Source organism: Opisthorchis viverrini (genome assembly GCF_000715545.1).
Source record: "Opisthorchis viverrini unplaced genomic scaffold opera_v5_54, whole genome shotgun sequence".
Lineage (NCBI taxonomy): Eukaryota > Metazoa > Platyhelminthes > Trematoda > Opisthorchiida > Opisthorchiidae > Opisthorchis > Opisthorchis viverrini.
The window spans coordinates 1155433-1170738 of record NW_008751711.1 but is presented as its reverse complement, the minus strand read 5'-3'; positions in this window follow the sequence as shown (position 1 = coordinate 1170738).

Genomic DNA, 15306 nt, shown 5'->3' with positions numbered 1-15306 from the left:
TAATATCTGGAGAACTTTATTTGTACCAAACGTTCTGAAACGATAGGGAATTCTAAGAATATAAACCGTCGCCCTCTAAATAGAATAAATTATTTCAACCACCCCGCACTCGCCGGCAACCACGTGGGTCATTTGGCAGTCTACACAGCATTGTCCACGTTTCTTCTCTTTGGAAATGCAATGATTTTTTTCATTTATTCCAGATGCTTGTTGCAGACTGTCTGCTTGTGCAAGAATGCCATTTGCTTCATGTATGTGCCGTCAACAGGGACGAAATTAATTGATGAACATTCAACCGGCGATATGGTTTTGCAAGACGTTAGCCAAAATATCCGTCACAAATCCACACAAAATCCCACACAGCGCCACTCACTTCACTGGGCATATGCATCGCAATGTTATTCCTCAAAAACTTCCGATCAGTTGGTAATTCTTTGCATCCTCAAATAGGAGTCCTAAAATCTGGCTGTCTTCTCGGTCATTAGGTTTGAGTTGTCTTGTTGGTGCTGGTGCTCAAAGACATTCGGGGGTCCACTGGACGTCATCTCATCAACCCGCATTCTACTACGTGATTTTTTGTCTTCCCGAGTGTTTTGAAAAAGGATGGGCAGGTATCGCATCTGTACGTCCAACAAGGTGGCAACTAAGCTTTCTAAACAAGTGAAACGCGCTTGGACAATCCATACATAAATTGGAACTTGAGGGATATTCCAAGCGTTGTCTTATTAAACCCGGTACAAATTCCCAAATATAAGATTGATTCGTGGATGTAAAATACAATAATACCGATCCCACTGTCTATTGAGTGTTCATAAAATTTAGCATTAGAAGAGGAAATAGGTCGTAACCGAGGATCGAAAAGCCGCTCGAGAACCTTGCGTTGCGGGTATTCAAACATAACCTGCCTCTGACTAACTGGCGAAAAACTGGATGCCCAAGCCTCACAATTCATAAACCGCTAATTGCCGTACACAAGGAGTTACGCAATACGCCACCGAATGTTGGGAGATTACCAGATCGTGGAACAAACATGAGCACTTCAGTCACTACACAAATTATATGGGATGAAATCGTTAGTCGTAACGTTAAGGTAATTAGGGCAATCAATAAAAGTACTTTGGCGCGTTTTTTGCACAAGGATCGTTGATGTGGACATCAGTGTTACTCTCACTCATTCTGACAGCGACAGAGTTATCTTGTGAAAACAGAGCTAATGAAGTTCCTCGATAGGTTTAACTGAACCGGTATCATTCTTTGGCCTGTTGGATAAACGAATATGTTTCAAGCTGTCCTCGAACGGAGTAAAGGGACCTGTGGACTTACCAATAGGTGCGTACAAATCGGCAAGGTTTTCCAACGCGCTTACTGAAGAGAAATTGTGGTGTGAATCAGATCCAAATACTCAGGAGAGAAAAGTACAAATCAGCCTTAATTATTATCAGGAGAATTGCCTTATGGTCTATGTTGTGAACGACACAGTTTAGCAATAAACTCAAACAAGGGAAATAGGATGAATAACTCACACTTTTTTGCGATGACCCTGTGGACAGTGGTAACCTGCGCTAATAAAAAAATCCACAGTTTAGCATTAAACTCAAACAAGGGAAATAGGATGAATAACTCACACTTTTTTGCGATGACCCTGTGGACAGTGATAACCTGCGCTAATAAAAAAATCGTAAAGGGCATGCGCATCATACTCGAAATGCACAGTTTTGGTACGAGCTGCGAGGTTTAAACGAAGCAATGCGATGAAAGTCTGTCCAATCAGTATAATCCCGGATACCACCAATCACAAAGCAGAAGTTTTGGACGGGTAGACAAAATTTGCTTTCGTGTACCGAACGACAAACAAGTACATGCTATTGGATTGTTGAAAATATTTTGTTGAATTAAAGCATGTTCAAAGATATGTGGATATACTTTAGAAATCCGTTGTGCTTAGTAGCTATGTATAATATCGCTTAGAAAGTTTTACTTCAACAATTTGTCTACTATCTCCGGCTTCCCCGGCATGATCATTTTTGGCATATAATCTTGAAAAATATTTCCTTGAGAGAAATGCTTACGCAGACAGTGCGTGAATAAAAACGCGTGAACAATAACGCATCTATCTGTGTATGTAGGATATAGAAAATTTAATTCAATTGGTTCATCGGAGAATCGCAGTTAAGGGAGAGGTTGAGCTATAAATATTTCCCACCATTTAACAGTTGCTGTGCGCGACCGGCTGGTTTGAATTCTGCAACAGAGTGACCTGGGATGAACACCGGTAACTTACGCTTACCTCATTCAACATGGCTACTTCTTGCGCCTAACGATGCCGGCGGTATTTCTGAATAAATATTTCCTCCCAAAACTGTAAAAACTCGGCAATTGAAATCCGAGGCAAATGTAATCACATGTTGCCCCGAATGAGGAACAGTAAATTTGCGAATGTCTAGAGACTCACCAGAAATTTTGGTCGCTGATCAGCAGCGGCTGCTCAGCGGAATGAACGGATTTACTTAGACGATTGGCGCACTCTTAGTTTAATCTCTGTCTGTCTATAGGAAATCCCTTCGGTGGATTTTCTCATCTCCTAAAAATATTCCAGTTCTTGTATCGGAGCTTGCGAAATGTTTAAGGGGTCAGTTTTAAACACCCAAATACACACCGCACCACAAAATTCAACCACAATAGAAGGACTAGTATATCCACTGAGAAGTATCGAGAGTTAGCCTACCATAATGCAGCCGCGTGGTAGTGTGGTCAGGGAGGAGAGACAACTCACAAATACTGCGGTTGGATTTATTCACACCCTATTGAAACACAATTTTTGCGGGAATTCCACAATATTAAGTTTTGCGTTCTCGCGAGAAGGGATTTCGGATAACAGCCGTGTTTATGCTAAAGCGCTGACGATACTATCGCACTTAGCCTTTAAATTGTGCGTTTTAGAATTTCATAGAAAGCACATGATGGATAGAAAGCGAATAACCTTCCTCTGGCATGGGATTACCGTCTGTCATATCTGATCATTGTTTGCATTTATACATCTTTCTGAATGAGGCTTATTTGTTACAAGTAAGTGAAATATTCTCATGCTGCCCAAGCCCATTTGTAAGAGAGCAAGCATGCGTCAAATCACGAAATGAAAATCCCTAAACATCAACTGTGTTGCTGCGAAGACAGTATCATTCACAGATGATTATTGTACTAGGAAAGCTGTATTATTGATTTTAAAACTGTATTAGTATCCTGAATGGTCTCGCTGAATATCTACAAAAACGTAGGTGACGGTTGGTATGGGACACTTGCCGACCTCGAACAGAGTCTTTGATGGCGTGCTTTCGCGTCGTCCATGTGCTGTCTCAATGTATATGGATTTGTACGCATATCCTCGTACACCCGACAATTATATCTAGTCTGGCCCTTATGAACGACGGCGTTTATACCGCATCTATTTTGCGAGCTGAAACATTTTCCACAGCGTCGTTACAGATGACATTTCCGATCCAAAAATCCTGCATACGTAGATGTCCTCGTGTGCTCACTGACGACTATCTCTCCACTGAGCCTTCTGTCATGCTATTATGCAATTTTCCGAGTGTTTCTGAATAAGATGAGCAAAAATCACGCTACAATATGCTCCGAGGTGGTGTTTGAGCTATCCAAACTAGTTTAACACATTTGAAAAACCCGAACATTGCTTGGAAGTTCTGCGATATTCCAAGTATAAAATATGCACGGCTGTTGGAGATGAAAGACTATCCCAATTTATATATATATATATACATATATATATATATATATATTGTTCGGTATCCAAGGAGGAAAACAGCCCATAGAGCAGTAGAAATGCGCTCGGAAAGCGGCCGTTTTGAAAGCTTAACTATGGCCCCAATGTGACAGGTACGAATACGATTTCTCGACGATTGTAATTGGTAGGCTAGCTTGAATGTTCAAGGAATGTGTCGTTTTGTTGTTACAAGTGAAATAAGGCGTATCAAACTTTGCAAACCCACGCCAAATTTGATCATCAACATGAATATTCGCGAGATTCTTATTGTTGAGGAAAATTTTACAGTGAATATAATAAACTATAATCGCATAACGTTAACAAAATGCCTTATATAACACCGTTCCCTGTATGAACCTGCCTGAATTCATCAGTAATTTTGAGTCTCAAGCTCTATACACAGATAGCAGGTAAGGGTCCACCATTTTGTTCCGCATCGGTGAATCGCAAGAGAAGTGCATCGGTCTTCTATTTGATTTATCGTGAACCAGAAATCAGTTGACACTTTTCGCTCAGGCAAAATGCAAAAAAATGGCATCTCAAAAATTTTGAAAATAACTTTTTGTCTGAGTTCAACAAGGTGATTCCACAATGTATGAACTTAAGTAAAGGAATCAATCTCGGTTGCTCTTACAAAAGATACCCTCCTGAAATACTTTAAATGAGTAGAATTACCGACAACGCACCCCTTGCAATTAAGTGATACAACAACTTCTTGCTCTGCGGACAAAACCAATTGAACTAGAGAGCGTGTTTTGTTTTCAAATGGCTTTCTCGTGAAAAGCGCCTCCACAGTCATCGGATATATTCTTAAGAAGAAAACGGTCAATACAACTTACATGACAGCCGGACAAATCAAGGCCCGAAAACTGATGAAATTTAATGTTCGGGTTAGAAGCCGTGTTCTTACATTTGCGCACTCGATCACTGATTGCTCTAGCAAACGAAAAAGTGCATGGATTTACCAAGGTGCTTGAACGATGCAGTCATAAATTTCGACGATTCCCGACTAGTGAATTGGCTCTGGTTGTCCAAGAAAACTGTCATAAGGAGCCCATACAGAGTGCGTTCGCTACATTAAGCGAACTCGTTTTTCGACTCCACGTAACGATTTCTGCCACCGATCGGATGACTGTAAGAGAAATATGTATAAAGGGGCACCTGCCGATACAACACGTGGTTAAATCGGCACTTTTGAAACCCCATTGCCAACGACATTGAGGCGAGGCCGGGAAGTCAACAGCGGGTGCATAAATATGGTGTGGAGTATCCAGTACGTCTGTTCCAAAATGCACAGAACCCAAAATGTGTGAGATCCACTGAGATACTCATGGTGTGTGGCTGCAACGTTTGTATGATGTCTCGAAGACTGTAAACGTTTACGTTGTAAGTGACACTGAAAAACGAGAAACCATAAACGCGAAGATCATTATCACACTTCGCTCAGTATCTCTAGTTGACCGTGATAACACTAGCGAACGAAGCGAAACTACTCAGGCTGCTGTTCACGCTTAACCGTGCCCATGATCTTTGTGCGTTCTCTGAACATTACCGTACATTTGCTCTCACAACACCAGAGCATCTCCAGCCAATCATGACAACTCCCGATTCTCTCCAGCTTTCAAACTGTGCAAAAACTACACGTGTTTGTCGCAATCCACTCTGCATCAGTGTGGTTTTACTTCACTTCAATGGGATGCGGGTGAGGGATACGGGACCGCATCAGAAACCTTTACCTGACACTCCCCGAGCAAAATTTTTCACAAGATATTTTCGACCCTCAGCGGTCAGGAAATCGACATGGAAGCGACAGTTGAGAGAAAATTTGGGTCAGCGATCCATTCTGACCTCAACCAACCCTTGAGAAGTATATTCGCATCATTGCCTTAAAAAATATTTGAAGCACTTTCTTCAATGGCAGTGGTTGCTAATTCGTGCAATAGGGTACCGTTTTCGAACGTCTGGAACACCCGTTCATTCAATGGTATTCCCTTCGATCACTCTTAGATACATTAACGAAATTATTTCAATATACTGCTAGTCATTACCATGAAACAAACAAAATTTTTGAGGCAGCCCCTCATTTTCGCTTGGGCATTACTGAAATCCCTTGGAAAGATAGACCGAGAAGCCCGACTAACTGAAATTTGAGAACCACCTCATGCTCAAATACATTGTATATAGGACGCATAGTTTGTTGAATAAATCGTGCGAAGCTATGTTCTATTGGACATGCAGTAAGCGCAATACGTATGTCAAATGATTCCAATGCCTATTTTCCATGGTCAGACAGAGATGAAACACAACATCGTTACAAGGGCCACCAGCACTCGAATCATCTGTGGTACAACTCACCCAAACACGTCCGGCAACTTTCACGCCATCTGCTGTGATTACAAAAAGTACCAGTTCCTGACATGCTAGACGGTCGTAAATTTTACCTTGCACAGCTTGCAGAATGCTACATCTGCACCTGACACACGGCACTCTGGCCCCGGGACTTCTAGAGTACACATCCCTAGCTTATACATTCATACAACTTTTTCCTCGGATTTCCGCTGCGCAAACGACCGGAAGCTTCATCATAGATTTGGACGGCTGACTGGGGTTTCGAAATTTTGCGCGCCGTCGGAATATAGGCTTTTCACTTCTTTCACCCATGCTGTGGAACATAATGTGAATTTCTGGAGTGCTTTGATGTGGAAAATTTTCCTCCGACTCGCTCCAAATTTACCGCATAGTAGGTTAAGATGAACGTTCACGGTTTCGCGCGCACTGATTGCAATGCAATAGATGCTCTGCCAAAACCGAAAATACTTTCCTCTGACTATCCGTAACTTTATGCTGAAGTATTCTGTGAAACCAAAAATATTTTGCTTCTATTATCTTGCTATTTCTTACCGAATTTTTGTATAGAATTTCGCGGTGAAAACCAACATCTTATTCTAAGCAGGAAAAGTGAATATTTCTATCCGTGGACCGGTAGGATAACATGATTTATACATAAAATCTGTGCTGGATTTACAGCCAACAGGAATGTTTCAGGGGATCCCCAGTGCTAGCAAACCGAATCCACTCTACGCGCCAAGGTTTCACTGAGGAATTACGTTGCCACTTGTGAGCAACTTGGCAATGCAATTTTCAGCTAACATGTCTATGGAGCTGTTCTCGCTATCCTTCGTAAAGGATCAGCAAAAGCAGCCGGGAAAATTATATAACTGCGAGAAAAGCGTGAGTAATCTCGCTTTTCAAAGTAACTCAAATTTGATTTGTCGACAATCACCGTAAAATGCATCGGACGAAACGTAATTTGCATTAGTTCACTTTCACGTGATATAATCAAAATCGCGCCTTCGTGTTTAATTTTCAACGTCGACCAGATTCTGTCACAACCATTTTTTCAGCCACCAGGGCATATGCATGAAGAGGTTCTACGGGATCCTGGTTCAAATTAGGCTATCAAAACCGTTTCAAACAAGAAACGAAAAAGTGTCCAACAAATAAGCTGTTTTGTCGACAGAGTTCTGCAATCGTTCTGTTGTTGCTTGATTTGAGAGACCTATTTGAAGTTAGCGCCGAAACGTCATCTACTTTACAGTTCAGTTGATTTTTTTGAAAAAAATACGTTAAATCCACCTCAGTACTCTCATGGGCGACATCGTTGGAGCGATTGCTTCGGTAATTTGCGTGCCATCAACTCCTGATCCGAGTACCATAAAAAATAATAAGTGCGTTCAATGTCTCTCTACATCCCATCGACGAAGCAACTGCACACAACAATGAAGACCGCTCACATTACAGCGAACTAAATATTATTCATGCATTTGCGATTTGTTTGATGTACATCGGGGAAAGCAATGCCACATTACATGAAAGACAACGGCTGGCAGCACTCAAGTGTCATTCGTGGACTTTCGTCGACATTGCTTTGTATGCCTCGTCAAAAGGGATGGAGTCTTAAATTCAGTGTTGCACACTTCACAAGCATACGGTCTTTCTCCCGTGTGGACATCAGCATGTGCATTCAACGCAGCTTGCGTTCGCAATATTTTACCACAATAATGACATAAATAGATTTGCCAATTCAGTAGCTTTGTGTCTTTTGAGTTCCCCGTGCGTTCACCGGCTGCCAATCTGTCGAGGTGTTTATCGATCATGTGACCCCTTTGACTTCGGAGTGACTTGAAGGTGGATGCACAGAAATCACAACTGAATGGCCTAGAATTCGAATGCGTTTCCATGTGTTGACAAAGCCAGCTGACGTATGGGAACACCTTTGGGCATATTGGACACTGGTTTAGCATTTTACGTGGTTTACACTCCTGTGTTTGTCCAATGTGTTCATGCTTCCGAGTCATCGCATGATGTGGGGAGGCGCCGTAGGTGGGAGCCATCGTTGACTGCCGAAAGGTTTCGTAAAATTCAGCATCTGAAATAAAATGAAACCATCAATCCTGTGGATATCGCGTAAAAACATTCGAGCCGGCACGGTAAACACATAATCAAACAATCTGCTGCAGGAGGTATCTGTCTGTCTGTGTCTGGTGAGTTGTGGTCTTCAAAAAGTACCTACATTCTTCATCTAGGAACTTGTATCTGTGCAATAAATTTGTCATTTGTCACATTCAAGATTGAAATGGGTACATGATTCTTGTATGTTGCATCGTGTTGGGAGCTTGTTACAGTGTTCAGACCGGTCTGATTTAGCGTTCATCCCGGTGATTCCAATTTTGAAGAATTCAATGGGACATCTCGAAAGGTATCAGCCCGGTTCGTCTGTTCTTGCTCACATGCTCATCCGAACTGTTCCTGATTCAAGCTGCTGTTTAGTTTGGCCCAATGGAAACCTTCTTTCATATGCTCACCAAAATAGTTCACTTGGCTTCATTTGTTGTTCTCTTTTCTTGAAGTTCGGCCAAATTTCAGAGTGCATTTCCGCAGTACAGAGAACAAAAAAATCAATTTGCATTCCACAAAATGGACTTAACGTTTTGAATCTGAATGATATGTATTCCAGGTATTTCATAGTCCCAATAAACGCACCCTGATATCTTGGACGATATTCAGTCAGCTTTACTGCAATGAGAGTGCATGAACATATGCTGAGATCACTTAGTTTTAGTCTTTTACAAACCAATGAAATAACCCACAGGTGCACGTCCCTTTAGCTGGCGTCTTCAAGTACGTTCGACAGCCTTCAGTAGTACATACATCTGAGAGTTTCTTTTCTAAAAAATTGCGATATATGCCCTGGGGTAACTGTTGATAGCTTCCAAAACACCACGGTCAGAAAAGTGTCGACTGGCAACTTCGCCCACGCCAGTTGCACGGGACTATGCGTCCAACCAATTCGGCCGACGGGTAATCACTAGCCGTCAGGCCACTGTATGGCTAAATGATTAGTATTGGTTTTCAAAACTAGCATCGGAAATTTCTGTTGATATTTTTCGATGGTCATACGAAACTTTCCAAAGGTTTTATAAGCAGATAAAATAAAGCAGCACAAATGAACCCTTGTCTAATGAACACAGAAAACTCCGTCAACCGTGACAGAATGGATATCGTATTTTCTAATCCACTGTTGTTTAAGCAATGATAATTTGAGAAATTTGATTGTACAGTGCAGAAACAATGAGGAAACCTGAGAATGTGTACGGTTGCTATCAAAGGGGAATAACGTGTATCAGCTACGTTATGATCGCTGGCAACCACGCCAGGAATTTTGCAGTGTAGACAACATTGTCAGCGTTACTTCTTCCTGGAAAGCCAAGATTATGCATTCTTATTCCGGGTAAAAAGACAGTGCCCGCGCAAGACGGTAAATCGCTTCATGAATACGGCGGTATGTGGGGCGATAATATATGTTACCAAGTCATTCAGGGTATATGATTTATGCAAGACACCATTCAAGACGTCTAACACAATTATACAAAAGCCCATGCTGCTCCAGTCCACACCCTGGGCATTTGCAGCACAGCGCTATTCCTCACAGACTTCTGAGTACCAGACAGTGATTTGAGTCCCCACATAGGCATTCTATAATCTAGCTGCCTGCAAACTTATGAGGGTTAAGTGGGATTGTTGGGGCTTTGGCAAGACACCGTTTTTGACAGCGTTCCTCTAAAAATCGTGCGTTGGGGTTCAAGGGAGACTCCGCCAGATGTGTGGAAGAATTTCCCTCCCAATATCATCCCAGTATGCGCCGTGCTGCAATGATACTGGCCCCAAAATCATCCGGGAATACCATACCGTGGAATGTGAACGTAAGCTCTGCAGTCGTCAAATGTAAATTTCTTCAAATTTAAGCATCCGCTTGATTGCTAGCTACAGATAATACGAAATTAATAAGTTATGGGGGAAACTAATTTGGAAAACTAATTTGTTTGACCGGTTGGATAACAGAATATGTGTTCTAGTGGGTGCGCGCAAAATGAAGTCCACTAACGGAACGAAGAAAATTGGGGACTTACCAATGGGTGCGTACAAATCGACGAGATTGGCCAACGCTTTCACTGAAGAGAAAGTGGGGTATGAAACATCCAAATAATCAGGACAGCATGGGTACTTGTTTGCTTAAATTATCGTCATGAACATTATTGTAGGGCTTGCATTCTGAATGACACAGTGGGACAATCAAATGTGAACGAGGGCAATATTTTCAATAACTCACACTTTTTTCCGATGACCATGTGGACAGCGATGATTTTTGTGAATAAGCAAATCACAAACAACATGCGCATCGTAGGCAAAATTTACAGCTCCAGTGCCTGTTGCGAGGTTTAAATATCGCCTTTGCACACAATCATGCCCAATCAGTACAATTCATCGTACCCTCCAATCAAATAGCAGAAGTTTTGAACGCGTGGCCAGTATTTGTGCGTGGATCTAGAACATCAAACGAATACTCGTTCTCGGATGGTTGGGAATTTTTTCCTGGTGTAAAAATTTATTTTAGATACCAATTCTGTGTTGAATCTACCTCTACAATAGTTTATCCATTTACTATTGATTTATCATTATTTGTTACCATTATCATTAATCGTCCATTTCTTTCTACCAAAAAATTGGACATTCGCACTACTCCGAAGTCAGTATTTGCCAGAGAATTCCTACCTAAGAATTTTATTTTCTCAACGATCCCATGATGCCGGTAAGGAATAAAACAGAGACTTCCATTAATTCATACCAGATCGGGGCTGAGATATTATTTTGTCTTATGGATTGACATTTGTTATGTGCATTTAAATGATTTGGATTCTGCAGCAGTCTGATTAGGGACGAACATTGTCATCTTACACCTACCTCATTCGAAACAGTAGACATAGGTAGTTCCGTCACCCAAGTTGCCCTACACTTTTTGTCCTACTTTTGCAAACACTCTGGACCAAAAAAACCCAGTGGCAGAAGTAATGCCAGTTGGTCTTTAACTCGAAACCATAACGTTGCGGGTGTTGAAAAACTCAGCGCATATGTCGACCGCTGAGCACCAGTGGCAGATCAGCCAAATGAATGGTTTCACCATTAACTATGAGCCTACCCTTACTTCAATCACAAAGGCCGCATCGCATAGCCGGATTTGTTTGGCGGTTTAAAGGGACTCCTCTGAGTGGAGTTTCCTCATCTCGTGAAACTATTCTTACTCTCATGTCGAAGCTTGTGACATGTTCAATGGGATTGTTCCAATCACTGTGGTGCAGTGTGGACCGAAACAAATTCAAGTACAATTAAAAGCTTTATATCCATTGGACTGTATTGCTATTAAGCGAAACATAATGAACAAGCAAGGTAGAATAATCGGCGGGCAACAGAAAGCTCACAAATACTGTGTTTTGATCCATTCAACCGTGGACCATTAATGCAGGAGTACCAGAATCTTAGGTTTCGGGTTTCCGCGTGAGTAAATTTTGGATACCAGCCGTAACAAAGCTGACACTTTGATGACACTATCAAACTCTAGCTGCAATTTTGGCGTTTCTGAATTTCGTTGAAAGAATGATGAGGAAGAGCTTATTATTATACGATGACCTAGAAATATCACACGTCATGTCTTTTTATGGTCCGCATTTTTTCCGTCTTTCTGGTTGGGGCTTATTTCTTGTAACTAAATTCCTCCCATGCAGCCAATGCTGACCTGTGAGATAGCGCCCATCCTGTGTAGCAAGAATGATGTGCCAAAGTTTCTGTCTCCCCGATCGAAAGTTTCAGGTCCGAATATGAGGGCCCACTATCGGTTATCGAGTATAAGTGCGATTACTTAGTCGTGTTGACCCATCCGTTGAGGCTTTGATTATGAAGTATAGTTCTATCAATAAAACAAGATACGAAACTCTAAAACACCATCTGTGGTGCCGCGGGGACCAAATCTTTCGCAAAAGTTGAAAATGTCATTAAATTGGAGTAATTAATTTCATTACCATATTTTTACTGCGGATTATCTTACTGCAGTACATGACGGTTGGTAAGCGACACGTGCCGATTTCAAGCAGCGTCTTCGACAACAGTGTGTCACGTGTCATTTCAATGTGTGGGGATTTATAAGTATATACTTTCACATTTGACAAGAACATAGTCTCTCCCACTTAGGGATGAGGACGCGTAAACATACGTTTTCCATCGGGTCGGCATACACTAATGTCCTGGTGCATCCGCTATGGGCGATCTCTTCACACTACCATCCACCGTGTGCCGTTTTCTTTTTCCGGAGAGTTTTGAAATAAGATGGACATAAATCACATTTATATGTCCTCCAAGCTGGTGATTAAGCTTTCCGAACAAGGGAAACGCTCTTGAAAAATCAAGAAACCGATCTTTGGTTGTGCGATATTCCAAGCCCGTTTTGATACTCGGTGAGAAAACTCCACAACGAAAGCGTAGGTGACCGGTTCCCGAGTCGCATGTTGTGCGTCACAAAACTTTACCACTGACAGCCTAATCAATGGCGGTTGATAGCAAACAAGCTTATTTCTAATATTTCAGGTGTGTTATCCTCCTTAACAAGCGGAAGGCTCTTAAAAAATCCAAAAGCCAATTCGTAGTTGTGCGACACCGTTTTGGTATGCCGTGGGCACATCCCAAATAATATGATTTGCGTCTCCGTGGTTCAGACGCAAACCGATTCCTGTATCTCCCAAATGTATAAAAGAGGAAGTAGGTCGTTACAACGTAAATCAATACGCCGCTAGCAGTCGGAAGTCTTCGGTAAGTCAGTCGTTTTGGGTGCTTCACGGGGAAATCTTTGTGACAAAATCGAATAAGAATGCTGCACGATAGTATTGGGTACGCTAGCGTAGATACTCTAAGGAATTGCTCTGAGGTTGGAATCTATTATTCTGGGAAACGTGTATTGTTCAAAGATAGAATTCCCATGGGCAAGTCAACACATTCACCAAATATATTCTTGTTATGCCCGCGGTCATCACAGTTCTCGTGACAGTCAGAAACAATCAAAGCACCAAAAACCGAGAAAATTTGAAGATCATGCAAGATGGCAATTATGGCTATTTGCACACATGCTGGCCACGTGCTTTAACAAACGAGACAGTAAAGGATTTTACCGAAGTGCTTGAAAATTGCATCCAGAAATTAAGATAAACTCTGATAACTCATTTTCCCCGCGTTATCTAGATGAAGGGTCATAATGAGCCCTGATGGAACGCGTTCAGCCCAATGAGCCCACTCTTCTGACTAGACCATGACGGATTCTGCTAGCATCCGAATGATTGTAAACGGGATAGATCAAATGAAGCCCTACCAAGTTTCACTTATTCCGGAAGACCAAGGCTGACGTGTAAGATAGCAAGTATCCTATGCATCACGAAAGATTGTGGCTGAATTTCTGTCTCCCTGGTCATAAGTTAAGGGTCCAAACGTGACGGTGCACTAACGATTCGCTATAAAACGTACTTTTATGTTATTACTGTACATTATAGCCCAAAACACCATTTGCGTTACCGCAAAGATAAAATCATTTTTGCTGGATGAACGCTTTATAAAAACAGTGTAACTTATTTGAATACCGTACTTCTAAATTGACTGGTCTCGCCGCAGATCTAACAAAGTCAACAAGACGGTTGTTATCCGACGTATGTCGACTTCATCGAGCGTCCATGATGGCATAGTTAAATCGTTTAATATACTGTCTCAAGGTTTAGAGATTTTTGGACATATATGCTCGTACGCCTAATACACACGGCCTCGCCTCACTTTTACAGGTGGAAATCACCAGTTCACTTTCCCCGCTGAGACATAGCGGCAAACGAGCTCATCGTCGTCTATGGTAAAGATGATCATTCCTTAATTGTAAGCCTTCCGGGAGATGCGGTCAATATGTCAGGAGTGTGGAGGAAAAGACAACCCACAAACAGTAACCACACAAGGCGTATTTGCCCAGCGCAGTACTTCATGGGCGAATCCGAAGACATGCATTTCCTCATTGGTTATCAGCTGCGATCGTAGTTAGTCCCGATCATTCGGCAAGAAGCGTATTGGTGGACACCGTTCTAGCGTCCCAAAATGTATGTCTAACTAAACCTGCTATCTGAGTTCAATAAAATCATCCAATAGTGATTCAGTTTATTTAAACGAATTATTCCCGGTTGCTGTGACAAAAGATGCTTTGCTGAAAACTTTCGGTTGAAGGGTTGCTGAAGGAACACGCCTTTGCTATTAGACTATAAGCGAACTTCTTGCTCCCCAGGCAGAATGACTAATCCGAGGTGTGAATATTGTTCACAAATGGCTTTCTCATGACCAAGCCACCGTAGTCACCAAATATATCATTGTGAATTCGCGGTGATCGCAATTCCTGTGACAGTCAGAAAAAAATTCCAGAGACCAAAACCTGATGAAATTCCAATACCACAAAAGAGGCCAAACTTTAGCATGTATGCTCACGCTGACCACTTGTTTTCACTAAAGTGCTTGAGCAATATAGCCAGCAATTGGACGAATTCTGAAAATCAAATTTCCTCACGTTTTACACATGAACAGTCACGATGAGTCACGATGAGTCCCGATGAAACGCGTTCAGCCGCATGGTACTTACTGATTTTTTTTACTAAACTATGACGGATTCTGCAAGCCACCGAAATTTTGTGTGGAAATTAATGCAAATCAGGCACCTGCTAACACCCACATAATTCGGACAATTCTGTTTGCCATTCAGTCTCCGGGAAACTCACCATTCGGTTCGTAAATATGGTGGAAATCGTCCAACGCGTTCTGCGGGAAACAAGACTGGAAGTTACTGGAATATTCTTTGGTGTTTGCGGCCGCAAGAGATCGGTAATGGCGGTAAAACTAAAAACATTTGATTTTAAGCACTTAGTTGATCACGATCCCTTTGATAAACACGATCAACAACTAACACACCTTTCCGTATCTCCAAAGGACTGTGATAACATTGATGACCACAGGTATCCTACTCAACCGGGTGTTCACAATCGATTGTGTCAACCTAGGTTATACGTTTTCCGAGTCTTACCGTACATTTGTTCATACAAAACCAGTGCATCTCCAGCCGTAAG